The sequence below is a fragment of the Ahaetulla prasina genome, chromosome 2 (assembly GCF_028640845.1).
Source record: "Ahaetulla prasina isolate Xishuangbanna chromosome 2, ASM2864084v1, whole genome shotgun sequence".
Classification (NCBI taxonomy): domain Eukaryota; kingdom Metazoa; phylum Chordata; class Lepidosauria; order Squamata; family Colubridae; genus Ahaetulla; species Ahaetulla prasina.
This window is the reverse complement of record NC_080540.1, coordinates 43,790,583-43,817,421: the sequence shown is the minus strand read 5'-3', so window position 1 is coordinate 43,817,421 and position 26,839 is coordinate 43,790,583. Positions and strand designations below refer to the sequence as shown.

General features: G+C 34.5%; 1 protein-coding gene across 13 annotated transcripts in view; it reads left to right on the top strand.

The window, feature by feature from the left end:
- The window catches only part of FOXP1 (forkhead box P1), a 755,498-nt gene that overhangs the window by 77,260 nt on the left and 651,399 nt on the right, over positions 1–26,839 (top strand). For 10 of the 13 annotated variants that reach the window (XM_058168797.1, XM_058168786.1, XM_058168800.1 and 7 more), the window contains one exon: positions 23,495–23,609. The gene's annotated coding sequence lies outside the window, so the exon portion shown is untranslated. Of the gene's footprint in view, positions 1–23,494; positions 23,610–24,532; positions 24,573–26,839 lie in introns of all 13 variants that reach the window. The other 3 variants (XM_058168783.1, XM_058168787.1, XM_058168788.1) reach the window with 1 other exon arrangement.

The following is a 26,839-nucleotide window of genomic DNA, read 5'->3' as shown; positions in this document are numbered from 1 at the left end:
AAGTTGGGGAAAGATAATTACTTAGAGTACTCTACTATCAGAATAGAATTTCAGTGGAATTGGAATTTGATGCTTTTGTTTTAGTTAAGAGGTAGAAAAGCTTTGTGAATCAGCATCCAGAATTTCATTTTGCTAATATCTCTCCAGCAGTTTGCAGCTTCCTAGCTTTCTGTAATTAAATTAAATCCCCAGGAGTTAATTGACATCATGAGAGAATTTGTCCCATTGGGCTTTTTCTGATGGGGAAGTGTTGGCTGCTCTAAATATGCTGGAAAGACGTGTAACTGAAACAGTAATACTAGCTGGACTATTTCCCCCCTCTCTGCTCCAAAAATTGCCATGAGAATAAGGATTTTAAGAAGAAAAACATAATTTATGGCAGACCTGAACATAGCATTTTATTATATGTAATGCTAAAATGACTTCTATTATTATGTGAATAAGCTGGCCTCTTCCTGGCCTTGTACATTGCCCTTACCATCTACTTTTTTAGATTAATTGCAATTTAATTCACTGCCCAGATTCTAAACTCTGGTGAATTTGTAAGTAACTACATTTGATCAGGGAAATCAGCTTCATGAATGCTTATTTATAAATGCTAACTATAAATAAGATTAACTGTGGTTTAGATGGCTTAAAACACATGACAAGTTGTGTATAACTTAAAAATGGAATGAACAATGACTCAACTTTTAGTCATACCAGTGCTGGCTAAGGTGAAGTAAGGTTACACTTATTCTCATCCTATGAAGCCATAACTTAATGTTGCCTCTGAATGAGCTCACAATATATAACAATTTGTCTAACAACACAATATACAACAATCATTTATTGCAATAGTATTACAGTCTAATAGGGTTACAGTCTAATACCAATACTCCATTAAACAGGTTTTAAATAATTCTGAATGTCTTCCTTCAGCATCATGCAGTTGCTAGATTAAGGGCTGGGCTCTTGCTGGACAGGGATTTGCTAAAGTAAAGCTTAGTTGTGTGTTTTATTTGCAAAGATTTTGATGATATAAAAGTATCTGGTTCGTACATGTAAAGATAGCAGGAACTCATTCAGTTTGGGGAAAATTCTGTAGACTTAACCAGTTTATAATAATATGGGATGTCAGAATAAAATGACAGAATTACCAAAGAATTGCAGTTCCATCCAAAGCCCAGATTCACTTACAATAATGAAGCCAATTGCTCTGTCTTGATTCTAAATTATTTATATAAGTTACTTTTCTTCTCAGTTGCATTTATGTGAAAGGAAAATTGAGCTAAATTTAATACCCCGTCTCCCAAAGAGGACCTGGGAGAAGATAAACTTTTCCACTTTGTCAGCCTAGAATTTCTAATTGCAGCTGAAATATATCCTAACATTTATTCCCCCAAACAATATATGTGGGTGTAACATATATGCCTAAAGTTTCTTTGGTGTTTGAAGAGGTGTCTAAAAAACAAATTAAACAAATAAATAAATGTTTTTAATATACAAACAGTGATCAAAATAACACACTAAAAAGGGTAGTCCAGGACAACAAAATAAAACAACCTTAATTGAATTAATAGCAACTGACTAAATTTAATTGCCTATTAAATAAGACTCATACCAAAGATCCATCTGCATACACAGATATAAATATTGACATCACTTCTGCCTCATTGAGAGTGAAGACTCTACAAAAATGAATGTAGATTCTCTACTGTCCATCCATGGATTCTACATGTTATTGTTTCATATTCAGAGAAGTAGAAGCTGATTCTGCATTTCATTTGTGATAGGAGCAGATAAAAGGGTAATTCTTGGATGTTTATATGGCAGACACATACTAAATATCTGATAGGAAATAACTAAGAAGCCACTGTTGTATGGCAGTCATTTCAACATGATGGTTGGATCGCATGCTGCTATAATACAAGATGTAAATAGTAATCTTCATTTTGAATTTCTTCATTCTTTGAGGAGAAGAGCAAGAGAAAAAGAAGGAAAATATTAGATGTAGAGGTAAAGTGTTGTTTCAAGACACATTATGACGATCACCTTAAGGTATCATGAAAAGACCTTGTGAAAGATGTGACCAGATACATATTTCTATGTAATATTACTGTGAAAGATTACTAGCACTGGGACAACGCATTCATTATCACGATAGCTGATTCCAATTAAAAAGAGCAACAGTTGCCTCAGGTACAATGTAACATTGCTCTTAATGAAGTACACCCCCTCCTTTTTTTATATGAGTTACACAGAGTCTTTTGTAGTGTAGCATAATTATTAAATGACTTGGGGTGGGGGAATCATGCTTTTGTTAACTTTTAAGTGTAGGACGAATATTTTAAATTAGTAAATTTTTCCATCTAGTCAGTAGATATTGCAAGGAGAGTAGTGTCATGGCATCTGTTATACAATCACTTCTCTTCACCTAGATGACCATTTAGTATTTCGAACATTTTGATACAAAGAATCATAGCTTTCATAGTTTCCAAGAGGAGGCAAAATCTAAACCTGCTGAAGGCCTTGGATTTCGACAACAATTAAAATGAACCTTGTAGTTAGAATGTGAAAAAGTAGACACATTTGCTACTTTTTTATCTTATAAAACCCTAAATAGGTTAAAAAACACTGAGTTGAACTTAACTCCTAATGACTACATTCATAGAGTTTTCTTGATAGTGTTATGGAATTGGGTTGCTCTCACCTGCAGTTTTTTACTTTAGAATTCCCTATTAATCCTCTTCCTGATACTGACTAACCCTGACCTTGCTCAAGTTTCAGAATCAGGCAATGTTGGCTAAATACTATCTAATTAATTTGTATAATGGTTGTTTACTATAATGTGATTCTCTTCTTATTTACTTGGATTTACTGTAAGTAAATAATGTTTTCAAGGCATCTTGTATGAAACCAGTGATATATTTATATACCTACAACAGTAATAATAATAATAATAATAATAATAATAATAATAATAATAATAATAATAATAATAATAATAATAATAATAATAATAATACCAAATAAATGTACCTAAAAAGGGGTAAATACATCAATAAACCTGAAAGATTAAAATTAAGGACTCAGCATCCCAAGACTTTTTTGGGGGAATATAATAACTTGGCATAATAGCAGATGGCCATAAGAAATGTTGTATCCCGAGGGAGATTAAAGTTTAAAAAATGTATAGAAGATTGAACAGAAATAAAAAGTCAAAATTATTTCAAGGTAATAGGACTTTTTTTATAAATAGTTCATTAAGTGTTGAGAACACTGCAGGTTTTTTTTATGTTTCTTTTCATCGAGAACAGGGGTAGTCAACCTTTTTATGCCTACTGCCCACTTTTGTATCTCTGTTAGTAGTAAAATTTTCTAACCGCCCACCTGTTCCACAGTAATGTGCCGTGTATCATCGTTTGTGCATGCCTCTCGAGCATTGTGGATTGGGTTTTGTGGGGAAGGCACTGGTTACCAGCTCTGCTTGTCTGTTACAGCTGGGTGGTGTGGGGGGAGATGCACGAGCTATTCTGGGACGAGGCTCTTTTGTTTGTGGTCACACTATAGTGCCATTTAGTTTCACTTACGAACGTGAACTAAACATATGCGGGCGATACAAAGAGTATATTTTCAGAAATTTAAATTGTCACGGGGAATTTTATGAAAACCTAATGAAAATGTTTTTAAATAATAATATGAAATTTTTTTAAAAAGTCAATTAAATTAAAAAAAAGGAAAGTGCTTCAGTATCGGACAAACCCCTACCGCCCACCATGAAAGCTGGAACGCCCACTAGTGGGCGGTAGGGACAAGGTTGATTACCACTGATCCAGAAGTACCAATAAGGATCAAATGATTGTATGCCATGTATTTACTATAGTTGTTCTTCATTTTTTTGAGATGGTATCATAATTTGGCAGCCTTTCCTCATTATGCTCATTGAAAGATGACAATTATATAGCCTGTTTGTCTTTCAAAGGAGAATGGTGATTGTAGTTAAATATTATTTAAAATGGACACTTATTTCAGAAGGACAAAAACAGCTTCACCTTACCTCCCAAACAGGCATAGGCAATTATCATGGTCATGGTGTTTGCCTTGGGAAAACAGCATAAATATATTCCTTAAGGTATTCAGAAGAAAGCAAAACAAAACAAAGCCACACCTACTTGAGTTTTTTTATCCACATTTCTTTGCTAAGAATTCCTTGATCTTCTCAGAAGTATTAAGGCAGGCATATTCATCCAAGGAATCAGTGGCAATATATAAATAAGTTCTCTCAGAAAAATAATATCAAATAATACTGGCATGCAGTCATGTTTTGTACACAAACTTACTGTTTGTGGTAAGAATTCCTCAGTTTTTCTCAACAGCAATTAAGGCTGAGTCAGTTTTTGTTGCCCTCCAGTACAAAAGTTCTAAATACTGCTTGGAAATTATTTAATTCAGTAGGTCAGACATGTTCATTGGGGGGTAAGTACTGGAAGTGGATAATTAATGTTTATTAAGTATTCTGAAACAAAACAGGGAAAAAATATTAAAGCAGGCGTGCAGTCTGAAAAAAGATGTTGCTGCATTAAGAATTACATTAAAGAGATAGTGCTTTAATTATTCAGCTCATGAAAGCAGCAATATCTTTTTCAAGTCTGTACAGAATACTGAAAATAGGGACGTATATTTCAATAAATATCATTGAGGTGCTTGTGCTTACGTGAAATACAAATTTGGGAAAACAGCTAATATTACTCAACCATCCTCCTCCTCCGTAGGTAAAACTATTATGAGATGGAGAAAAGCAGATGTTTTCTTGTTTCATTCTCAACACATAAGAGACCAACATAATGGCTACATATAATAGTTATTGCAAATTAAAATTTGTTACCTAGTTGTATTTGAGGAAGAAAGTTTCATTTCTGGTAATTTGGAAGAAATGAAGGTCACTTAAACTGGACCTAAACTACACAATCTGCAGGTACACAGACTTTGCTGTATGCAAAGCTTAGGGGTAAACAGAAAGTATATGTTTGTATGACAGTCTCCTTGTAGAGTAAGTTTGCGTCTGCTCTTTTCTCTGTAAACAGAACAAAGTTGATATCTAAGGATAATGTCCAAATTGCAATTTAAAGTGGCAAGATAAATTCTTATGGACTGCTGCAGTGTCTGAAAATACCTCAGAATTTCCAGAACATGCCAGCACTGGCTACAAACAAACAAACGAAATAGTCAAATAAGTCTTGTGGTAACTTAAAAACAGCCAAGTGATATTTTGTGGTTTCCAGCATAGTCTTGGACATCTCAGTATTAGTGTATCTTTTCTTGGGATTAGTAACAGGTAACAAAAAAGGCATGGTCAGACTTGTCAGTGAATCACAGAAATGTGCCTATCTCTTTTAATTGTATCAAAAGGAGAATCCCTAAAGAACCAGTTACTAGCTATAGTGACAAATTCAGTCTTGAGCCCCTATTGCTTCAGAAGACTCTTAAACATCATCATTTCAGGTAGTGTCCTAAGTATTAAGGTGATGTTTGGCATAAGTCATCTGGCACAAACAAATACACTTATATTTGTTTATATCATATATAAATGCTCTTATTGTATACTGGTATCTTTGTGTTATTTTAGCACATCATTGAACTTAAAAGTACCTTTTTGCCCATGTCCTAATTTCTTATACTTCATTTATTCTATGACTTTTCACTAAAATGAGTGTTATACATAATATACATTCTTCTATCAACTGTGAGTGGATAAACCTGAAGTGAAGGCGAAGTATGCCTAATTAATGTAAGAATCAAAAGGTTTGCTTAGTGTCTGTTCATAATAGTGCTTTCCCTTTCACCTAACATTCTTTAAAATCGATATGTTGATGCAAATATTGTTGTGTATGTGTTCTGCATGAATAGGAACATGTAATATACATGTATATGGCAAGTTTTTTTGTAATTAGGTTGTCTGACATAGAAAAATATTGTTTTCATTTGAAAAAAAATATGTTCAGTTGTCCAGCAGAAAGCTCATCCTCTTTTTTTACATCCCTTTTTATGGCCACATACACACAAAAATGCAATTTTTATTCAAAACTGATGTTTCCTTTCCATCATTAATAGCTTTTTTTATTCTTGCAGCAGTTTTGGGAAATTATGTATCGCTTATGATAATTCATTTTAAAAATTCTTGAGCTGTGTGGCATACTTTCATGAAAATTCATTTAGATAAAATTAGATATTATTGTTTAATGAGGTGGCATTTCAATTTAGACCTTGCATCATGCATGTACCAAGAGTTTTTTATGGAAGAGTTAGGTTCATTTGAGTAATAAAGGCTGAATCATGGAGGTTTTAATTCTTAATCGCTGTGAGGATTGTTATCTGTGGGATGTGAGCTGTCTTAGTGGTATTCAATCAAGTGTCCACTTAGCCGTGACCAGAAGTAATTGCTCCCAAGTGGGTTGCACAATGACCTGATAATACTTGCTTTGACCCTGTGACCTTGTCTGCCCCATTGTTTGGGATTTTATAGCAAGCGAGTCTGCATTTCTGCGGGGTCAAGTAGATATCTGAGGTCAAACATTTTCTGATTACTCCACAGTGTATGCCGTAATGCTACTAGGCACTGTTGCTTAGAAATAGTTGAAGCTTTGTAGCATATACCAGGCAAACAGCTGGACTGTTTTTCCTAATGCATATTCAGTATTTTACCCGATATAAGTTAATTTAATAGATTAGCTATATATATAATACAAAAATCCCAAATACTTATGTCTTTAAACTTTTGTGTTTGAATTGGATTGGTTTTTAAAGCATTTGCGTTTATCAAGGAAGTTCTTTTTCATTGATGCTGACAAATTGGAAAGTTGTCTCTTTTTGATCTGCTTTTCTGAAAACTAAAGTTGTTGCCAGATTAAAGCTGCAGATTCAGCCCAACCATTAATTATTTAACTATAACCTTTTTAACCTTCAAAAATCTTTTTATTATTTACTTTCATAATACACATCGGCCATGCTTTGAAAAAGAATGATTCACTCGTCACAGGCAGTTGGTCAGTTTCTCTTAGATATAATACAATATTTATGATACAAATATATGATTGTAAGACAAATCCTTGATACTGTTTGTATATATTCCTCCTCCATGCTCATATTTTGTTTACTAAGTGCAATAATCAAAACAATTTTTACGCCTTTCTTAGCCTTGTACTAATAATCTGCACCCTTTTGAGAGGAAACAATTCCAGTTTTCTTTATGTACATTTTGTTGTAGGAAATTAATCTAAATATTTTAGTTTCAGGCAGCAGCTGAAGATAATGCACAGATAATTAGTCTAAGATACATTTTTCTAATAGAGAATAACTTTATTATATTTGAGATATGCAGAGTATGCAGTAAACTAAGAAAGCAAAAGAGCGAAATAGAAAAACGAAAAAAAAATGCAGCCTGCATGGACATGAAAAACGTTACCTGTAGCAGGTGTTTCTTCTTTGCAATGGATGTTTATCAGCCTTCCTCAACCTGGTGCCCATTTCCATATCCCCAGGAAAATGGATATAATAGACATAGCAATAGAGCTTTACCCTGGATAAAACTGAATTAATGTATCTGAATTATAGGAAGTTAAATTTGGATTGCAATTACTATTTTAAAATAGTGTTTAGACGTCTTTTTGGAGAGGACTCTTTCCATAATGGCCCACAGAATAAAATTCCATTGTAATAAAAAAGTAGCCACAAATTCTTGAAAGTCGTAAGCCTTTGTTCTTCCATAAATATTCAGTTTGAAAGGAAAATAATAAAATAAAAAAGCTTTGTGGCTTTTTTAAATAACTAGGCTTGATAACTCCTGTTCAGAATTTTTCTGTGGAAACATGGAACCAGGACAAGTTCTCTCTCATTGACAATCTTTTGGCAGATGTTAATGTAAGATAATATTTGCAATGTTCCATTTATAGATAAAAATTAATGCAGTACCTCTGAGATACTGGTTGAATTGAGGTTAGTATTAATATGAATGTTTGCAAGTATCTTGGGAATTGGTAAATGTTGAAGGGTATAGATTAGGTAATTAATAAATGCAAATATTTACATTTTATACATTTTAATAGGTCATCACAGACATACATTTTAATAGATCATCACAGACATTTTTAAAAATATAGTTTTCTTAGAATATTATATCAACTCAATATAGAAGAAAGGAAAAAATAAAAAAAAATGGAAAATGTGTGATACATTGGAGTCATAGGGACAGATACAACAGTGGAATGATTTTTATAGTAATTTTATTAAATATTACATTTAAAAAGAAAAAAAAATAGAAAGTAAAAATAGGGAAAAATAAGAATATAGTAAAGAAAAAGATAAATATATTTAGAAATTACTTCTCCATCATAACAAATGTAAACAATTTTAGTAACTTATCATCTCTTAAACAACAAAATCAACTCGTCTTCCTGTATAACATCTCTTTATCTATAAACTTTTAAACCTTTATCATTCAGTTCTGGTCAGCAAAATCCTTTAAGGGTTGAGAGGTCCTTGGTATTTACTGAGCTTGCTTGCTTTGTTTCAACCCTGAGCTACAGAGGTTCTCCTTCATTGATACCTTTAAGGGTTACCAGAGATAACAATGTTTCTATTTTAACTTTAACCAGATAAAACAACTTCATATTCCTTGGTTTTACTTTTAACAATGTTGATCTTAGGCCCTTCAAATAGTGTTCTAGAACTTTTTTTTTTCATTTATTCTTTGCCTCGTCTCCTAAAATCCTTCAAAATTTTAAAAGACTATTTTTTAAAATTCAATATAGAAAAAGTTATACATATTGTTTTCTATATACCAATAGTTTTCATTTGTATATCCTGGGCAGCATCTTTTCCATATCATTGTTATAGCCTGCTATTTTAAAATCCACTTTTATATCAGTTTCAGTCTTGCCTAGTAAAAACCATTCCTCTTCCATAACATCATTTAAGCAGACATTTTAATAGCAGACATTTTTAAAATTAACTTCTGAGTGCTTTGTTCACAAATATTCTTCAGTGTATATGATGTTAAAGTGTTTTGTTCCATTCTGTATTAGTTAAGTCAAATTTAAAATTCTTCCCTTTAAATTATAAACTTTAGTTCCTTCTGGTTCCCTCTAATGTCCAACCTTCAAACTCCATTTGTATTTTCCAGAATCAATGTTCCAATCTTCCATTTGCTTTTTTAAAAAAACAAAACAAAAGGATTCCTCTTAAAATCCTTAAATCTGTATTTCTTTTACTAAAAGCTGTATACTCAATCTGCTGTAAAACTTAAAACTGCTGTAAAATCAGTTAACCAGTAACTTACTTTTAGAAAGTAAGAAATAAGGCCAAAAGGGTACATTATGGCTGTGAGCTTGATTGAAATCCCTCGACTCCCAGCCATGTGACTTATGAGCCGACTGTAAAATTTTTGGTTCCTGTAGCTTGCTCATGAGAAGCAACTGTCCAGAGTACATGTGGGCGATCTTATGATTTTTCCTTTATCTGGAAAGATTTTGTCGGTCAAAATTTAACCAACTGGTTATCCATCTCCATCATAATGCTCTGCCTGCTCTTTTAGGGACATCTAATTTACCATGAATCCTCATTGGAAATATGCAGTGATTTCCTGTATGGATGTCTTAGCCTTTTAAAGAAGAAAAATAGAAACATTTTGTGATGTCTCCTTTCTTTCCTGATTAATTACCTTTTCCTCTCTTCATGTTCATTCAATTTAGTTTGCTTTTTCTTTTTGGACATGGTTCACTCTTTCCTTTTTTCCAGTCAATTTTATTTTTTTACATTCTTTTTTGCTCTTTGTATATTAATAGTGTTACACCCTATGTCTAGTTAAACAGAGAAAGAAAAGGCTGAAACCATGCAGAAAATAATTTTTTTTCTTTCCCCTTGTTTTGAGTCTTGTACTTTCAATTAATACTACAAAGCTTTTTGGTTGACTATTCCTTGTAGTTCTCTGTCTTAGTGGTTTTATAGTTTAGCAGTTTTCTATCTTAAATCATTTTTGGATAAAGAAGTGCCAATCTCAAAGGAAGTTGAGAAATCCACTCTGGATATTCACATGCCAATAGATTTGATGCCGCTGCCATGATTAGGAGAAATAATTTATCTGTGCATTGATTATATGCCATAATTAATCTTACAATTACTCCAGGATGATCTAGCACCAATTTCAGATCCTTGGGACACCTGCTGACATTTGCAGTGGAGTCCATCCACCTTGTCGTCTTCCTTTTCTCTTCTTCTATGTTTCCCAGCATTACAGACTTCTCCAGATAACTGAGTATCTGTGAATCTCTTATTTTTAACTGAGGTGCATTTTCAGCTTCAAATTGAATCAGAAATAGCTTTATGTGGTGGCTGTCATAAATACCAGAAGACTGAAAGACATGAAAAGGGGATTCTATATTTAGATTTCTGGAAGATGATTGATTCTCTTCTTTGTCAGAGTCTTTTAATATATTTTGCTTTTCATTGTGAGTTATATTACTATTTTAATTCTTTTGAAAATTTTGTACGCAGTTGCGCTCATCTAAATATAGTACCTAGCTAACTTGGGATGATCTAGAAAAAGCTAAGCAAGATTTGGCATAGCTAATAATCAGATGGGAGACCATAAAGAGATTTCAGGTTTTTTGGTTAGATAAGAAAACTAAAAAAAAATAATCTTTAAATTAAGCAGCAACAAACCACTTCAGCATTGTTTCCATTATCCATGTTATTGTCAGGAATTCAACTCAACTCAACTTTGCCTTTATTTTAAAGGCAAAGTTACATTTAAAGATACATTACTGTATTTCATCTTGTAGTTTATTCAGTCACACTTTGTAATTCAACTGTTCTTGAATGAAAGATGATTTTAATTTTATGATAATAATAAAAATATTAAATGGTCTATATGTTGTTATCTTGTCTGAAAGCAGTGAAACATTGCAAGGCTTATGGTAGTAGGTACCAAATCCATTTGTAATTTACATCAGAGAGGACATACGACAATGTTTATGTGAAAGTTATAATAGAGATCATCCCGAAAAAATAAAATCCACTGTTTTATTTTTTAGTAACTACATGCTTTGTACTGTTGATGCAGTATAGTTTCTTTTCCAGCAGAGGGAATGCAGGACTTGTTAATGAAACAGAAAAGCTGACTATGTGTGGGCATGCTACTCAGCAGTGTGGTGGCCATAGAGGGGGATTTAATTTATTTTGAGGGTCCAGATGATGAGATTGCATGATAGATTCCTATTAACAAATTGGATTAGAATGTGTATCAGTCTAGATGCATACTCTGATTAATAATTCTAAAAGCTTATAATACTTAAGCTATTGGATACATCTTGGGTAGAGGAGAGAAATTGGCACCCACACAGGATATTTGTAGAAAGTGACACTTCCACCATATGTTAGTGGAAATCTCTTTGGATGAGAATTTTGGATGGTTTTCTGTGTTGCTATAGTCTGGTTTGTCCCCCCCACACTACTCTGACTAGATAATTGTTTTTCTGACAGACATCTTTCTCTTTCCACCATTCTTACTAGGTGTTTGCTTTTTCTTTCCGTTGTTGGGAAGAAGTACTGGGTCAGGTAGCTGGATGTCTTATTATAAAACTAGTCAGTGGATGGGAATGATAGTATTTTGGAGAATGCTGGGTTAGTGTATTGGGCTGACTTACATACAGAGAACTTTGATCCTAGCAAAGAGAATAAATCTAATATGTCATTGTATACATAAGCTAAAAATTCCATAATAACCAATAAGAATAATCCTTTACTCTTTTATGTTCTCTACCAATTAATTCTTATAACTATTGAGGCATACTGTACAGCTGTGAAAAAAATATGGAGCAGTATCCATATACAGAAGTGAAGGCCCAGGAAAGAAATGGGAATATTGTTGAGGGGATAGCTCATGGATCTGGCTCCCTCCCATGATATATTTTTCAACTTTTTTAGCCAGAAAATTAGAAAAAAGATAGAGGAAGTTGTAAAGAAAATGCTTATGAAAAAAGCAAAATGTTTTAAGACAAGGTTTCATTCAATATATGCTGAATAATCATATAGGACATTGCACTTGGTTAGAGAATATTCCTTTATTGTCTTCTAAGAATTCTTTTTTATTGGCCAAGTGTGATTGGATACACAAGGAATTTGTCTTGGTGCATACACTCTCAGCATACATAAAAGAAAATATATGTTCATCAAGAATCATAAGGTCTTGAAAGTTTTGAAGATTCTTGTAAAGTTTAGCATCATATATGTGCTGTGACTGTATGAAATGTATGCAGATAAAAATAAGTTTCTTAAAATAATGTAGTTTGCATTAACAGTCCACAGAAACAGGCATCATAAATACTGAATGCCCTACTCAGAATCACTTTTTTATGAGATGGGCAGATAGATAGATAGCAGTGGTGGGTTTCTATCATTCGCCCTGTTTCAGGCATAGTAGTGGCAGCGGTGGGAGGCGTCATCAAGGACGCTCTGCGCATGCGGTTCTGCGCATGCACAGAAGTGCCACATGCAAGTGCTCCCCGGTCCGAACCGGTAGCGAAGGTAAGTGGAACCCACTACAGACAGACAGACAGACAGACAGACAGATAGATAGCCAGCCAATTATATCTTCTGAGCACAACAGGACATATAGTTGAGGTCCTGACCTGTGCTTGTAGCTCTTATGGACTTAGCAGCTGCTGAAGAGTAGGCAACAGCTATGGATTGGATAAGAGAGTTGTTATATAGATTTTCCAGCTGTGTCCTATTGATCCAGTGACTTATGGTCAGTCACACTTTCCTCTCCTCTAATTTGGACTTCTACAAAGAACTCTACATAGAACTGCAATTGAATGGCAATATATAGATGGTCCAGAATTCAGTGGCTCATGCCATTATGGATACAGTTGATTTGCCCTTGTAATGCAACTATTCTGAACATTCCATATAGTTGGCTTCTGGGTGTCACTAAAACTGATATCACCATTGTAGCCTTTTATGGGTCAGGATCAGGATAGCATTAGTTTCATCTTTATAACTTTTCATAGATCAATAGCAAGATTGCTCTATGTTCATCATTGGGGCCTCTATTCATCCAATAAACTTCAACGAAAGAGAGGACTTCTTCCAGATGGCATTCCTAGCTAATGCCATCTTCAGGAACCACAAGTGCAGGTGTTCTCCCATTATTGCCCCTTTGTTCTGGACACTCCTAGAGATCAGATTACTTCTATACTTTTGGGGTTCTGAAAAACTATTAAGACCGTATTTTTCACAGCAAGGCTTTAGGGACTGGAAAATTGTCGGTTCCTTCCAGTAGAGGAATGTTTGTTGATTAAGTGGTTTTTCCAAAGTTGAATTTTTCTCTTGGGGATGTTTGTTTACTGGCCTTCTGTCGTTAATATGATCCTAAATTCTCCCTCCCCCATTGCATGACCCTCCCTTAATTTCCTATTTTATTTTCTTTTTCTTGTGTTTTATATAATAAAATAAAGATAAGAAAATACGATCCTAAATTTTTAGTTTAATTTCAGTACTGTAATGTAAACCTCTCAATACAGCTGTTAAGTGGAGTATGACATAAATTTAGTTAATAAAATCTTGTCATGAAAGCAAAATGTATTTATTTAAGCAATGCATTTGTCTCTTCAGTTGCTAAAACACGTTAGCAAATGCATCTAATACACATTTTGTAACTGGAATAAGACCTCTTGCAATCCAGATGTACACTCCTATAATTCAAACACATTAATCCAGCTTCATAGTATCAGAAACAGCTATATTTCTTCTTCAGCTTGTAGTTTTTCAATTGTATGAGATAATATTTATACCTGGAACTTCATATGATACTAAATCAAGTGGTGTTGAAAATTTGGTTACATTGGTTTTCAGGTTTTGGAAATTATTATAGAAGCTGTTAATTGAGTCAGGTTACCTTCATTAAAACTAAAGTATTGTGACCTATAAAAATTATATATTTTGGTACATTGCTATGAATCTATGTAGTTTTTACATTTGTGTCTTAATGCTATTTTACATATAATTTAGTGGTGTTTTTATCAATGTGGTATTTTTATTTTGGAAACTTGTTTTTAAGTTTCTTTAGTTTATTCTTTACAGAAAGATGAGTTACAAATTGAATTACTGAATCAATCACGCTAAAGAGAATTTTAGCCTAGTATGTACTAAAAGTCTTGAGAGCATGACATTACTATAATTTTATACAGCTGTGCTACATGTAACAGTGACATAGTTACTAGATCTGAGGTGTAACAATATGATGTGTGCTGATTATAAAAACCTGCAAAAAGAGAAAAAGTGTAACTGGAATTATACAATATTGAATGCACCTTATCTGAAGCCCACCATTTTTGAGAAAGTTACAATAAGCTTTTAAAATTGAAAGAGAAAATTACTTGAGGTGTTTTTCTAGCATTTTGAAATATTTAAATCCAATATGTTGTTTTGTCATGTAATTGTAAACATGATAGTTTACTGCAATGGAAATAATGCAGAGTAGATGAATGTAAATTTCAGACAGAAATATATTTTGTATCATGTAGGCAAGATCTTTGTATCTTACTTGTCAAACTTGACAAGTAAACTACACAATATGATGTATTTGAAATCTGTCTTCCACTATCAAACAGATCAGTCATTGTAATTTGTAAGCTGAGTTGAACAGGATCAGAGTAGTGAATGAGCAAAGCATTAAAAGTAGCATTATTTTCTGAAGTGACCAGCATAGCTGCTGTCTATAGAATAGATAACACTTTCATGTTATCTATTCTGTAGACACTTTTACTTTCGCCTCACCTGCTAGCATATATTTATGTATCCAACGCCATACTGATTTTCTTGTCTCGACTCCTCCTTGACGCAGCCACTGGTAGGTCACCCAGGCTAGAATCCCAAACACCCCAGACTTTTGCATCTCTCACACTTAGAAGGATGGCTTAGATCACTGAACTGCTCCTGCTCCACCACTCTAACCAGGTAGACCAAACAGGAAACACAACCAGATGAGCTAACTCTACTTTATTGTAAGGCTACATTAATAGAATCTTGCAATTGTGAAAGTACAATTCTCCCCCCTCTCCTTAACACCTTAAACATTAAGGATAGTCTTTTCTGAGCCTCTTGACCCACCCACTCTTCAGCTGTGGGTTACACTATTTCTTATCTGTCTGTTCAGTAGTTGGTATCTCTAGGCAGGGGTGAAATCTAAAAATTTCCCCCACCGGTTCTGTGGGCGTGGCTTAATTGGTGGGCGTGGCTTGGTGGTCAGGTGACCGGGTGGGTGTGGCCAATAACAATAAATAATAAAAATAATAAACAAAGTACACAAAACAATAAGAGGTACCAAAAACCAACTTTCACACTTTACACACACACACAACACAACTACTCACACACAATATAAAAGCAGCTGTATTTCACCCAAAATGGCCCCTGCAACAAGCAGGAACCTCACACAACCACAAAAAGCTCAAAAACCAACTTTCACACTTTACACATACACAAAACACAACACAATACAACTGACTCACACACAATGTAAAAGCAGCTGCACTTCACCCAAAATGGCCCCTGCAACAAGCAGGAACTTCATACAGCCACAAAAAGCTCAAAACCCAACTTTCACACTTTACACACACACAACACAACACAACTGATTCACACTCACACACACACACAATGCCACATACAGCTTTGTGAGATTTTGTGTGTTTGTGTAGTTAGAGTGAAACACTACAGAAACACACCAAATCTCAGAAAGCTGCACAAATATTTTATTTTATTTTACAGTATTTATATTTTTAGATAAAAGCAGCTAAATTTAAAACTTCCTTACCTTTAAATTGCTGTCTAAAAAAAAAACTCCTTAAAAAAACACCAATTAACTATTTTTAAAGCTCCTCCCCAGCTACTTACCCAACTGAGTTGCTCACCGATGAGGCAGATTGAGTTGCTCACCGATGAGATGGATTGCAGGCAGACAGATTCAGTTGCTAGGTTATGCAATTGATAGCAGCAGCCGAAGCAAGATTTAGTGAGCCCAGAAGAAGCAGCAATTAGGCAATTGGGGCCTGGACGATTGCGTGGGCATGGGCAGGGGCTGTTGTAAGAGGTTGTAAAAAAATGATTTTAAAAGCCTGTGATGATCAGGCAACTTAGCTGGGATCGCCAGAGGAAAAAAAAGCTTTAAAAAGGCTCCTCTGACGATCCCAGCTGAAGTTGCCTGATTGCCAGAACCTTTTAAAAGGATTTTTTAAACAACCTCTTCGGCGGAAGAGCTTGTAGAAAACATGCTTTTTAAAGGTTCTGGCAATCAGGCAACTCAGCTGGGATCATCAGAGGAGCCTTTTAAAAGCTTTTTTTTTTCACAACTTCTTCACAGCAGGGGCTGTTGTAAGAGGTTGTTAAGAAAAGCTTTTAAAGGGTTCTGATGATCCCAGCTGAGCCGCTCGATCAACAAAGGCTTTTTTTTACTTTTTTTTCGGCCGAAGAAAAAATGTTTTTAAAAGTAAAAGTAAAAAAATAAAACAACCTCTGATGATCGCGCGGCTCAGATGGGGCAGGGGCAGGGCCAGGGATTTTTGCTACGGGTTCTCCGAACCACCCGCCGCCATCTTTACCGGATTGGGTGATCCGGTCCGAACCGGGAGCATTTCACCCCGTCTGTAGGCCAGTCTCTCAAGGTCAGTCCCACATACTATTACAAGCACTCAGCAGATCTTTTCAATCAAATTAAATCAACCCCCAATTCTAACCACATGCTCACACTTACAAAAACACACATGGATCACAGTCTGCACTTATGTGGCCATCAGGGTGCCCCCACTAATGAATACTTCTAAGGCAAATGAAGTTATTGTATTGTATTCTTGAAATATTGCCATTGAGTTTTTTCATTTTTATTTGCTTTTCTGAAGAATATTTCGTCCTGGCATGTGCTTGTTTTAATGTTAGAACTGAAGAAGAGTCTATGTAGTAGGTGTCACAATATTGTAGACCATATAATAATTGATTTGTCAATGCAACTTTAATCTTTGATCCAAGGTACAATTGTTGCAGCTATTTTTCAACAGCTATTTGTCATACGTAGAGAATATAAATGTAAACAACAGCAGTTAGGATAGCCTGAAATGGCTGTCTTGAAATTCTGACACAATTCATAGAATGTACCAATGGCAGGAATTTAACATTCAACAGAAGCTATTGCAGTCAAATGCCACATGCATAAAATATGACAAATTAGCCTGACTGTTCTGTGGTTTGTTGCGTCTAGTTGGTTCCTACTTACAGTATTGCAGTTGCATTTGGTCAGTGGAATTTTATTTTCATAAATATGGCCAGACCAGCTGCCCAGTACAGAGGAATATAAAACCTGTATGCTTTTTAGCTAAATTATCCCCAAAGTAAGAAGACTTCTGATACTGTCTTGTAGAGTTATTTTAGTTTAGTTGATGTTATATAATTGCACTCTGAACAAGATAAGGAACTCTTTAATGAAAAGAGGTTTTTTTTACATATAATCTAGATGGATCAGCAAAGTATTAGAGTAATTTTTAACTCACTGAGAGTTCAAAAGTAATAAAGGAAGCTGGCAATCTTCAGCTTCAGAAATATTTTAGTTTAGTAAATTGATTGTTGATATCTCTTTCCCAACCAATATGATCTTTAATCTTGGTGTATCAAGTAACTGTGCAATTCATAATTTTTCTGCAATGCTTTGGAATTCTAAGATTATAATTTCTTAAATCAGAATGAAAAGTCATGCTTTCAAATTGTTGGCTCACATATTTTCCACAGTGTGACTTCACTGGAGTCACTAGAGACTACAACTAGAATTGCATGCATTCATGTTTATACTAAAATTTAGTTTCAAAATTAAGAAATATGAGGCTTCTTGTAGCATAAATGTTTAAATATAAATGTTTTTAGAGTGTTCCATGTGTATTACCTACTTGTAGTTCTTAAAACAATTTTATTTGATGAAGTATTATTTTTCCCATTTGATTTCTGAAATCTGGATGTTGAAAGCATGGGACACTGAGGATGCCATTTAAGTTTGCCCTAGTGAGTTTTTGGCAAAAATTTGGTTTTAATCCAGTAGTTTCTGATTCATATTTCTGTGTCATTACCTCTGTGCTGTATTAGGTTATTTGTAATTAGTTGTTATGAGGACCTGGTAAAGTGGCTACTCCGTCTTTCTCCTCTATTTTTAATGAAAAGCTAGTTCTACATAGTGCTGGAATTGTTTTATTTTTATTTTTGTAGGGGTAAATTACATAATTATTCACACATTTCTCTTTTTATATCACCTTCTTTAATTTGCTAAAGGATAAATATTTTTACCATATGAAGAATGATAAATCTGGGTATCAGAGAGAGTAGACATGGATGATAAATGACTGGGATTTTTCCCCCCAAGCAGAGATTCTTGAACAAAGCATGAAAAAAAAATCAGACAAGATTTTCTGTATGGCTGCATTGTTCAAAGACATTTGTAGCCAAGTGGCTTAGACTATTACCTGAGTTGCCAGAATGTAGACATTTTGAATACTTCCTCTGTATACTTCTTGTTTGTATTGGCAGCATTAAAAATCACATGAGGCCAGAAGTGCTCTTTGGATGACTTTCCCCAGAGATAAGGAAAACCACAGCGATGTGGCATGCTAGCTTTGTATCATTTACATATTTGGAAATACATCTTGATTGACTAACATGGGTATTGGACACCCATTCTTATAACACCAAACTCCGTTTATACATATATTGCTTTTTCATTTAGTGGCCTTCTAATATTTCTTTATAATAGAAGAACTAAGAGCAAAACTGCTTTCAGTTTGAATAATAAACTGCTTTATATAAACTTGTCCAACTACTTTCTGTCTCTTTTCTTTCTCCTTTTCCATTTTTATCAATATTAGTTTTATTATTGTATCACCTCTGAGAGTTAAGTAGAAAAATAGTTACCCAGCCCGGTTTTCCAGAAGAGCTTTCCCCAAGATGATGCTTTCCAGATAATGTATTTTTCAGAGTATAAGATGCACCTTTTCCCCCCCAAAAAAGAGGGTGAAAATCTGGGTGCGTCTTATACTCTGAATGTAGCCCCGTCCAGCTTCTCAAACTAAGGTTTCAGAGGCTGAAAAAAGCATCAGAAATGAAACTTCAGAAAAGAAGCCCCCAAACAGAGCTTCAGAGGCTTTTTTTCTGAAGCTGTTTTAGAGGCTTTCAGAGGCATAAAAAAAAGTTTTTCTGAAACAGAGTTTCAGAAGTTTCAGAGGCAGAAAAAAAAACAAGGCACAGAGCTCGCAACCAAGAAACCTGTTGCTAAAATTCACCTCTGGAACAGCTGATTAGGGGTATTCCAGGAGGCCAGTCCACCTGCCAATCAGCTTTTTTCTTATTTTCCTCCCCAAAAACTAAGATGTGTCTTATACTCCGGTGCATCTTATACCCCAAATATACATTATGTTGAGTTGTTTTGTACTTCCAGAAGGTGTGGGTTACTCCAGAAAGTGGAGAAAACTATTCTGGAAGATTCTTCTTCTGTAAAAGGTGTTCTACCTGAATTCAGTATTTTGTCAATAAGCCAGTTCAAAGAACATCCAATTCTGGAATAATTGCGTAATTCCTCAGACTCCACCTAAACAGAGTGCAAACAACCTCATCCTAATTCAATATTTATTTTGTAACACAGTAAAGAAGTCATTCCTGTTCAGGTGCTGTAAGTTATGAGTGATTTTGGTTCTTTTAACTCTGCAATCTAAAGGGTAAACAAAAATTATTGTTTTGCTTCTCCCCCCCTTTTTTAAATAACATACTTTGCTTATGAATCCTCCTCCATAACCTTAGAACCTCAGTATTAGCTACTGAGCCATCGTATCCCTCATAGTAATATACTGTAGCACAATTGTGTATTTTTGAAAATGAAACGTTTTGTTATTTCCAGCTAGTCACTCTTTTTGGTCTCCACTGCCTTAATCATAAACAAAAATAATGAGAACAAGTTCATTTAGGTTTCTTATTTACTGAATTTTTTGGAAAGAAAAGTTTACCAAATGGTATACAACAGCTCTACATAAATTTATTCTCATTAGTGGAATTTAGTGTGGATAACAGCTTAAAATGTAACATTTTGTGGTAAAGCTCTTGAAGTGCCTTCCTGTTATGACTTGGTATGCTATCTGTGTTTACTTTCTGTTTTTTAAGAGTAAAAGTCTGATTTGAAGGGGGAATTGAAGTTTCTTTATACACACTACTGGATAACTTGTTTTGCAAAACAAGAAATCCTATAGCCCAATGGGATGCACAAATTATAGAAGAGCAATAGGCAGCAAGAACTTGAAGTCTGTATTTCTATATTGGTCATTTGTCATCGATAACTTGCTCTAAAACAATCTTGATCATCATTCTTTACAGGACAACGATTGATGATATTAAAGTAATCTTTTTATTTATTTATATTTCTAAATCTATTTTGAGGAAGATGTAGGTTTTCAAAGGCATTTTCAAAGTTGTACTGTATTGTTTTGTTTTGTTGCTTGGTAGTAGGATTGTTTTGTAAGCAACCTGATGCATTGGCTTGGGGGATACTGCAGCTGCTCCATTCAAGATTCCCCGTAGACATTTGAACAAATTGGGGATTGTTGAAGATAGAAAGTAAACAAGAAAATAGAGTATATTTGATCATCTCCTAACCTGTTTGAACACACCAGTTGTTTTTGAGGATTGATTCCCAGACATGCACTTAAATTTGATCTGGGGGTTCCACCTGCTCCACGTAATCAGTTGTTTTTTTTCAAACAAGGTCTCAAAATTAATAAGCTGACTGTTTTCCATCAAGTATATGTCTATATTGATTATATATACTTTGAGATGTATGATGATGTCATCTGCTCCCCATGGTATACTATATTCCCTGTATCTTTAAGTTCAGCCTAATATAATGAGTTGATTGTCCCTTCTACCTGTTTTCCTTCAGAGTGTACATGGATACCTTAATCCTTACCCTGGTGTGGTGTTCTACATAATATGAAAGTTTTGTGTTGCAATTTAATGTGTTTTACACTGGCCCACGAAAAAAATCCTGCCTACAATTGTACTTGAATAAACATTTGTCATCCTGATCAGAATTAAAGAGCAAGTTTTGGTTATACAATGAAACTTTTTAAACTTCAAATTACGGGCCTTATGAGTGACAGTTTGCCAAAAATCCCTATATAAGTCACTCATCAGCATCAATTCCACTAATATGTATTTATCATAAAAGAATCACAGTGCTGGAACAAACCAATGTATTGCTTTAATTCTGAGTGGTAAATGAACATCATTTTGTCCCAAGCCTAAAATAGCGTTTTTGTAGAAGTCCTTTTTGGCTTCCATTTGGTCAATATCCTCTCTTTCATAGTGGCTGGGTTTACAAATTGTGGTAAGTTAAAATTCGTAGGAGAGGCAGAGCCTGATGGTAGAGTCAAGAGGGGAAGCAGCTTGGAGTTATGTTCCCACAAGCTTTCCAAATCCAACTTCTCTTGAGTTTCGTTAGATCTTATTTAGTACCAATTTAGTGCTGACCGATAGTTGACTTCGTATATAGGCATGAGCAGTAAATCAGCTTAACTGGAACTTAATGTGTGGTCCTGATTCTTCCTGCCTGACAAAATTTGATGGATATGATTTTGGCTTAGCATATTCAGTGACCCAGCCATAGCAGCTTACATCTTTATTAATGGCTTGTAGGAATTAGACAGTGATGGCTTTATTCTATAGACTATGTCTATATTCTATGTTTTAGAATGATGAACTGTACAGAACATTATCTGAGCAATATGCAGTTTGTAGTCATGGTAATTTTACTATATTTAATTGGGTCTTTATTCATCTTTTAAAAAATGGGAAACTGATGTAGGTGTAAAATAAGAAAATTAAGACAAACTAAAAGACAAAATACACAATTATTTCAACTTGCAAAATTACAGGTAAAACATTGATATGGGTTTTAAAAAAACCTCTAGAAACCAAAGGCATGAACATGTTACCAAGTTTACTTACCAGCAGGGCTCTTGGTTGGAGTTGAAAGTGTAAATAAACTACATGTCAGCTTTGGAAGCCATATTAGTCCGGAAGCTTCCATGCTGCCACCTTCTCGTGTGGGAAAGTAGGAGCGGGGATTTAGTAGAGGGGTTGTCTTTAGACATTATAGCATTTTTCCTGTTGGTCAAAGTCAGGCCGATCTTGCATCTGAAGAAGGAGTGGTCGGAGTGCTGTCTCGAGATGGGACAGATGGTGATTGGAGCATGTGATCGACTGAGGAGTGAGGGGATGGTTTTGGGGGTTTTGATTTACTGAGGGAAAACCGGACCCTTCAGATTCTGGTTTTCCCAGATGTGCCAGTTTACCTATTCTAGTAAATAGAACTTTGAAAAATACTTGCTTCAGAGTTTTTACTTGGAGTTGGGATTTTTTCTGGAATGCTGACACTACAGTTGCAAAGTCTTTATTGAGCTGGAATATGCTATGAATTACAGCATTAGTTTCTGTCATGATGGCACAAGGAACGTAACTGGAAGGCATTGTTTAACTATAGAACTTAAGCATGTGGGATATGGAATTTGCTATGGGTGGACCTTTGCAATCATATCAGTAGTGTAGGAGTTGGATTTGTACTCATTGAATTGAATGGATGAGATGACAGATACAGCGATGACCCTAGAAAGGAACAAATACTTTCAATGCCACTTCATAAAACTTCTAGCATATGGGGGCAACTGTGACACTGTGGATATTGGGAGATGCAGAGTGTTTATGTCAACTTCCTGCTCTGTGGGTAAAAAATACAGTAATGTAAGAATTGTTCTGAATATTTTGCCCTTTTGAGTGTTGCAGAATCCTCTATAAATGCCAAAAATTCACTTTGTTACCAATACCTAGATCTGATCCTGCAAGATTTACATTAAAATGAATGGGTAGTGAGTAGTTAGTGTTTGGAATTGTTTATTTGATTGGGAGCTCTGGGGACATATACCTCAACTTTTATGCATTTCCTATTACATTGATAGGTCTTTGTTACTGACATGACAGTGGTGACTCTCAGTTTCATCCTAGTACCATTCACTGGGATTTTTCATTAACTATGACATTCTTAGTATTATAAACTGGATTGCCTTTTGTTTTTATAATAATCCTATAACAATAACTTTATTGGATATCAAAGTAAGAAAGTACTAGACTGGACTTTGGCTAAGTTCATTCATGCCATTTCCACTACTGTTAGTAGGATTGAAATTATCTTATATATATATTTTTTTGTACCTTAACTTTAATATTTGAAGATCTTTAACATTTTGGTTCTGTTTATTGAAAGAGAGAGAGAGAATGGGAGCAAAATGGTTTAATTGAACTTTTCAGAAGACATTTGTTACAGTTATGTTTTTCCTGTCTCAGAAAAAGAATTATTCCACTAACATGGTGGTTTTCCTTGTTTCAGCATTCTGTGGTCCATTTTTCAGAGGGATTTTTGCTTGTGCATATTCTTGAGAAGGGGGCGAATCCCTTGCAAGATATCCCCAGCCATGAATGAATAATTTCCAGGAGGAAAACTGGTGAGTCAGTAATATAATGTGAAAAACTTGGCAAACCTTGGAAAATGTCTGATAATTTTATTGTTATCCCCTCAGGAATATTGTTGGATGTACAATATACATGTTTAATTTTATTCTTTTCAAGAATTAAGAACTTTTGGAAAAAATATTTTTTAAAAAAATGAAATAGTTTACATGATAATAAATATAAGACAAATATATTGCTATGTTTTTTCCTTCGTGTAGTTTTCTAATCATTTGTATGAGAAAAAATACTATGTTTCCTGGGTAAGTGCTAATGTATAAAAGCATAGAGAACAATCACAATTTGCGCAAATTTTTACTTTCAAAATCATGAGGGCAAAAATTAAATATCAGCCTAAGAAGAAACAAAACTGTGAGTAATGAAAGTTCACAAATAGATTGAATACAAATTTCCTAAATACAAAACATGTACCTAGTGGTCTGTTTTCTGATTGTACTATCTCTTTTATTAATGTGCATATATGGAGAAGTTTAACTTTCACCATCATGTTGATAATTTGATTTCTTTTAAAGCTTTATTTTGCCAACTTGTCAAATGGACAAAAATTAAGAGACTCTTAGAGTTTTGGAGTTTTGTTTTTGTAGCTTATACTTCCATTGATAACACTAATTAAAAATATTGTAAAATAAGTGCAGGTATTAAATACAATGAAAATGAATATTGTATCTATTTTGAATTTTGTCAATATTTTGCTTCTATCCTAAAATGCCTGCTTTCATCCATGGCTTCAAAAATTCCAAATACTTTATCTTTCTAGTAAAGTGTGTAGTTCTATGGTTGTAAAATTCAGTTCCGAAGAGCACATAGCCATGCTTTTAAAATAAAATTCCAAAATGGTTTTCTCTACTTCAGCAATTTACATACGTGCATACATAATCTTTGTGCTTTTCTGTTTTAGGGTAAGCAGCATTGAATAAAGAGCAGAAAGAAAAGAACGAGTAAACCAAACAAATTAGAGAGATGAAATAAGAAAAGAAATGAAAAGACAGCAAAATATGGTTTACACCAATGCACTACACACATATATTGCCTTTTGTTTTTTCAACTTCTCAACTCTTTTTGAGGATCAAATTCCTTCCAACCACAAAATTCTTGTTATTCACCTTCTTCTAGAACATCTACTCTTCTTTTCTTTGCATATTTGCTTTGCAGTAATGCTCATTTATTTTCTCTATAATGTTAAATCGCGTCAACATACTTTTCATCCTGATCATAACTTTTATATTCAATTCATATTTCTTCAGAATTCCTTGATTGTTTACCTTTTTAATTTTTTTTTGATCTAAGAGTTGATAACCAAATAAAAAAAAATGCATTGCTGTCCCAGTGTGGTTAGAGGGGGAGGATAAAAATACATTCTGACACATTGGCAACCTATGTGAGCCTATATCCACATATTGTCCCAGGGTGTCCTTGTTGCAAACACATATTCAGTGGGCTTGCACATATGTCTATACAGTATTTCTCTTCAAACACACACACATATACACACACATCTCTAGGTTGCTAATAAAAGTAATTGTAGGAAGGTCCAAATTGTACTGTGCAGCTACTTTATATTAGACAAATATACCTTTGACCATTGAAATACCAGAATACTAAGAAATAAGCTGTGTTACAAGATACGTTATAGGTTGAATAAGTAAAAAAAAATACTATAAACACTCAGAAGGCTTCTATAATTATGATAAATATCTATAATGTACAGAAACATGTGACATCTTGGTATGCTTTTGATTACTGTTCAGTAAATCCACCACACCCTCCTCTATGGGATTTAGATCAGATTTTCAAACTTTTCAAGCTGTGGAACCTGTTAGTTTGAAATAATATCCCTGACCAAGAGGCAAGTTGACTGTGCTTAAGTCAAGTTTTTGTTTGTTTTTGCCCTTAGGTCTATCATGAAACTCCATTTGATTTTTCATGCAAAACACAGTTTGAAAAATCCCTAATTTGCATCTATTCCCTCTACTCTGATAGAATTCTGTGCCCAGTAGATTGCTTGAACTATAGCATACTGCTTTTTGCTTTTACTTTGAAAAGTTTTTTAATGTTTGTAGGTCTCAGGTTTTATCTGAACCTGCCGAGGTCCCCTTTTGTACATGGCATAATAGTAAGAGGCACTTGAGAAAATTTAATATATATAAATAGAATTTATTGAGAAAAATGTCACATCAGATCTGAAATTTCTTATAATGTATGATGAAAGAGAAACAGAACAGTGTGTGGACAGACACCTAGAAAATGGAATGTATAGAAAGTTTCATGGAACAACAGATACATTAACTCAAACTAATAGAAGTACCTGGGTAAGAAGATTTCATGCTTTAAGATGGGAATATTAATGAACAGGAGTATAACATTCTCCAGTGTGATAGTGGGAGGGTCCAAGAATGGGTTCTATGATGTCCCTTCTGCCCAGAGATTGAATGAAAGTTGAAGCCACGGACAGATGCCTCTCTCTCTGGCTCCAGTTCAGGGGTGGGTTCTAAAAATTTTTACTTACGGTTCTGTGGGCATTGCTTATTTTGTGGGCGTAGCTTGATGGTCATGTGACAGTGGGCGTGGCTTGATGGTCATGTGACTGGGTAGGCATGGCCAACTCAATGTCACTCACATCAAGGAGTGCCTTGCCTGGCCCCTCCCCTCCCAGTCATTCCTTGTCACACCTAGTCTCAACATATCTATAGTTCTATAAAAATGTTGTTCTCCTTTTTTCAACTTTATTATCTACATACTATAGATGCACTTTCATGTACCACTGAAACGAGGAAATGGCTCACATGCTTTGCCCAAGAGTATGATAGGCAACAGGCTTTTAAGGTGCTGCCAGAAAGAAGGGGGGGGCAATGTATTTTCCAAAGTACCAGAAGGCAAAACAAGAAGCAATGGATGGAAACTGAACAAACCTAAAACTAAGGAGAAACTTCCTGACAGTGTGAACCAATGTAGGTGCAGAAATATATCAGTCATAATTTCACATATAAAATAGCTATTTGTGTAATACAACCTGCATATTGTTCAAAACAGTCATTAGTATTATGGCAGATGTTTGATAGCAAGCCTAAAAGGCAAAGATTACAAAAGTGTTTGCTTCTCTGTATGTATACAAAACATCACATACCAGGAATAGCATATTAAGATGGACTTATGCAGTGGTGGGTTTCAAATTTTTTTACTACTGGTTCTGTGGGTTTGGCTTGGT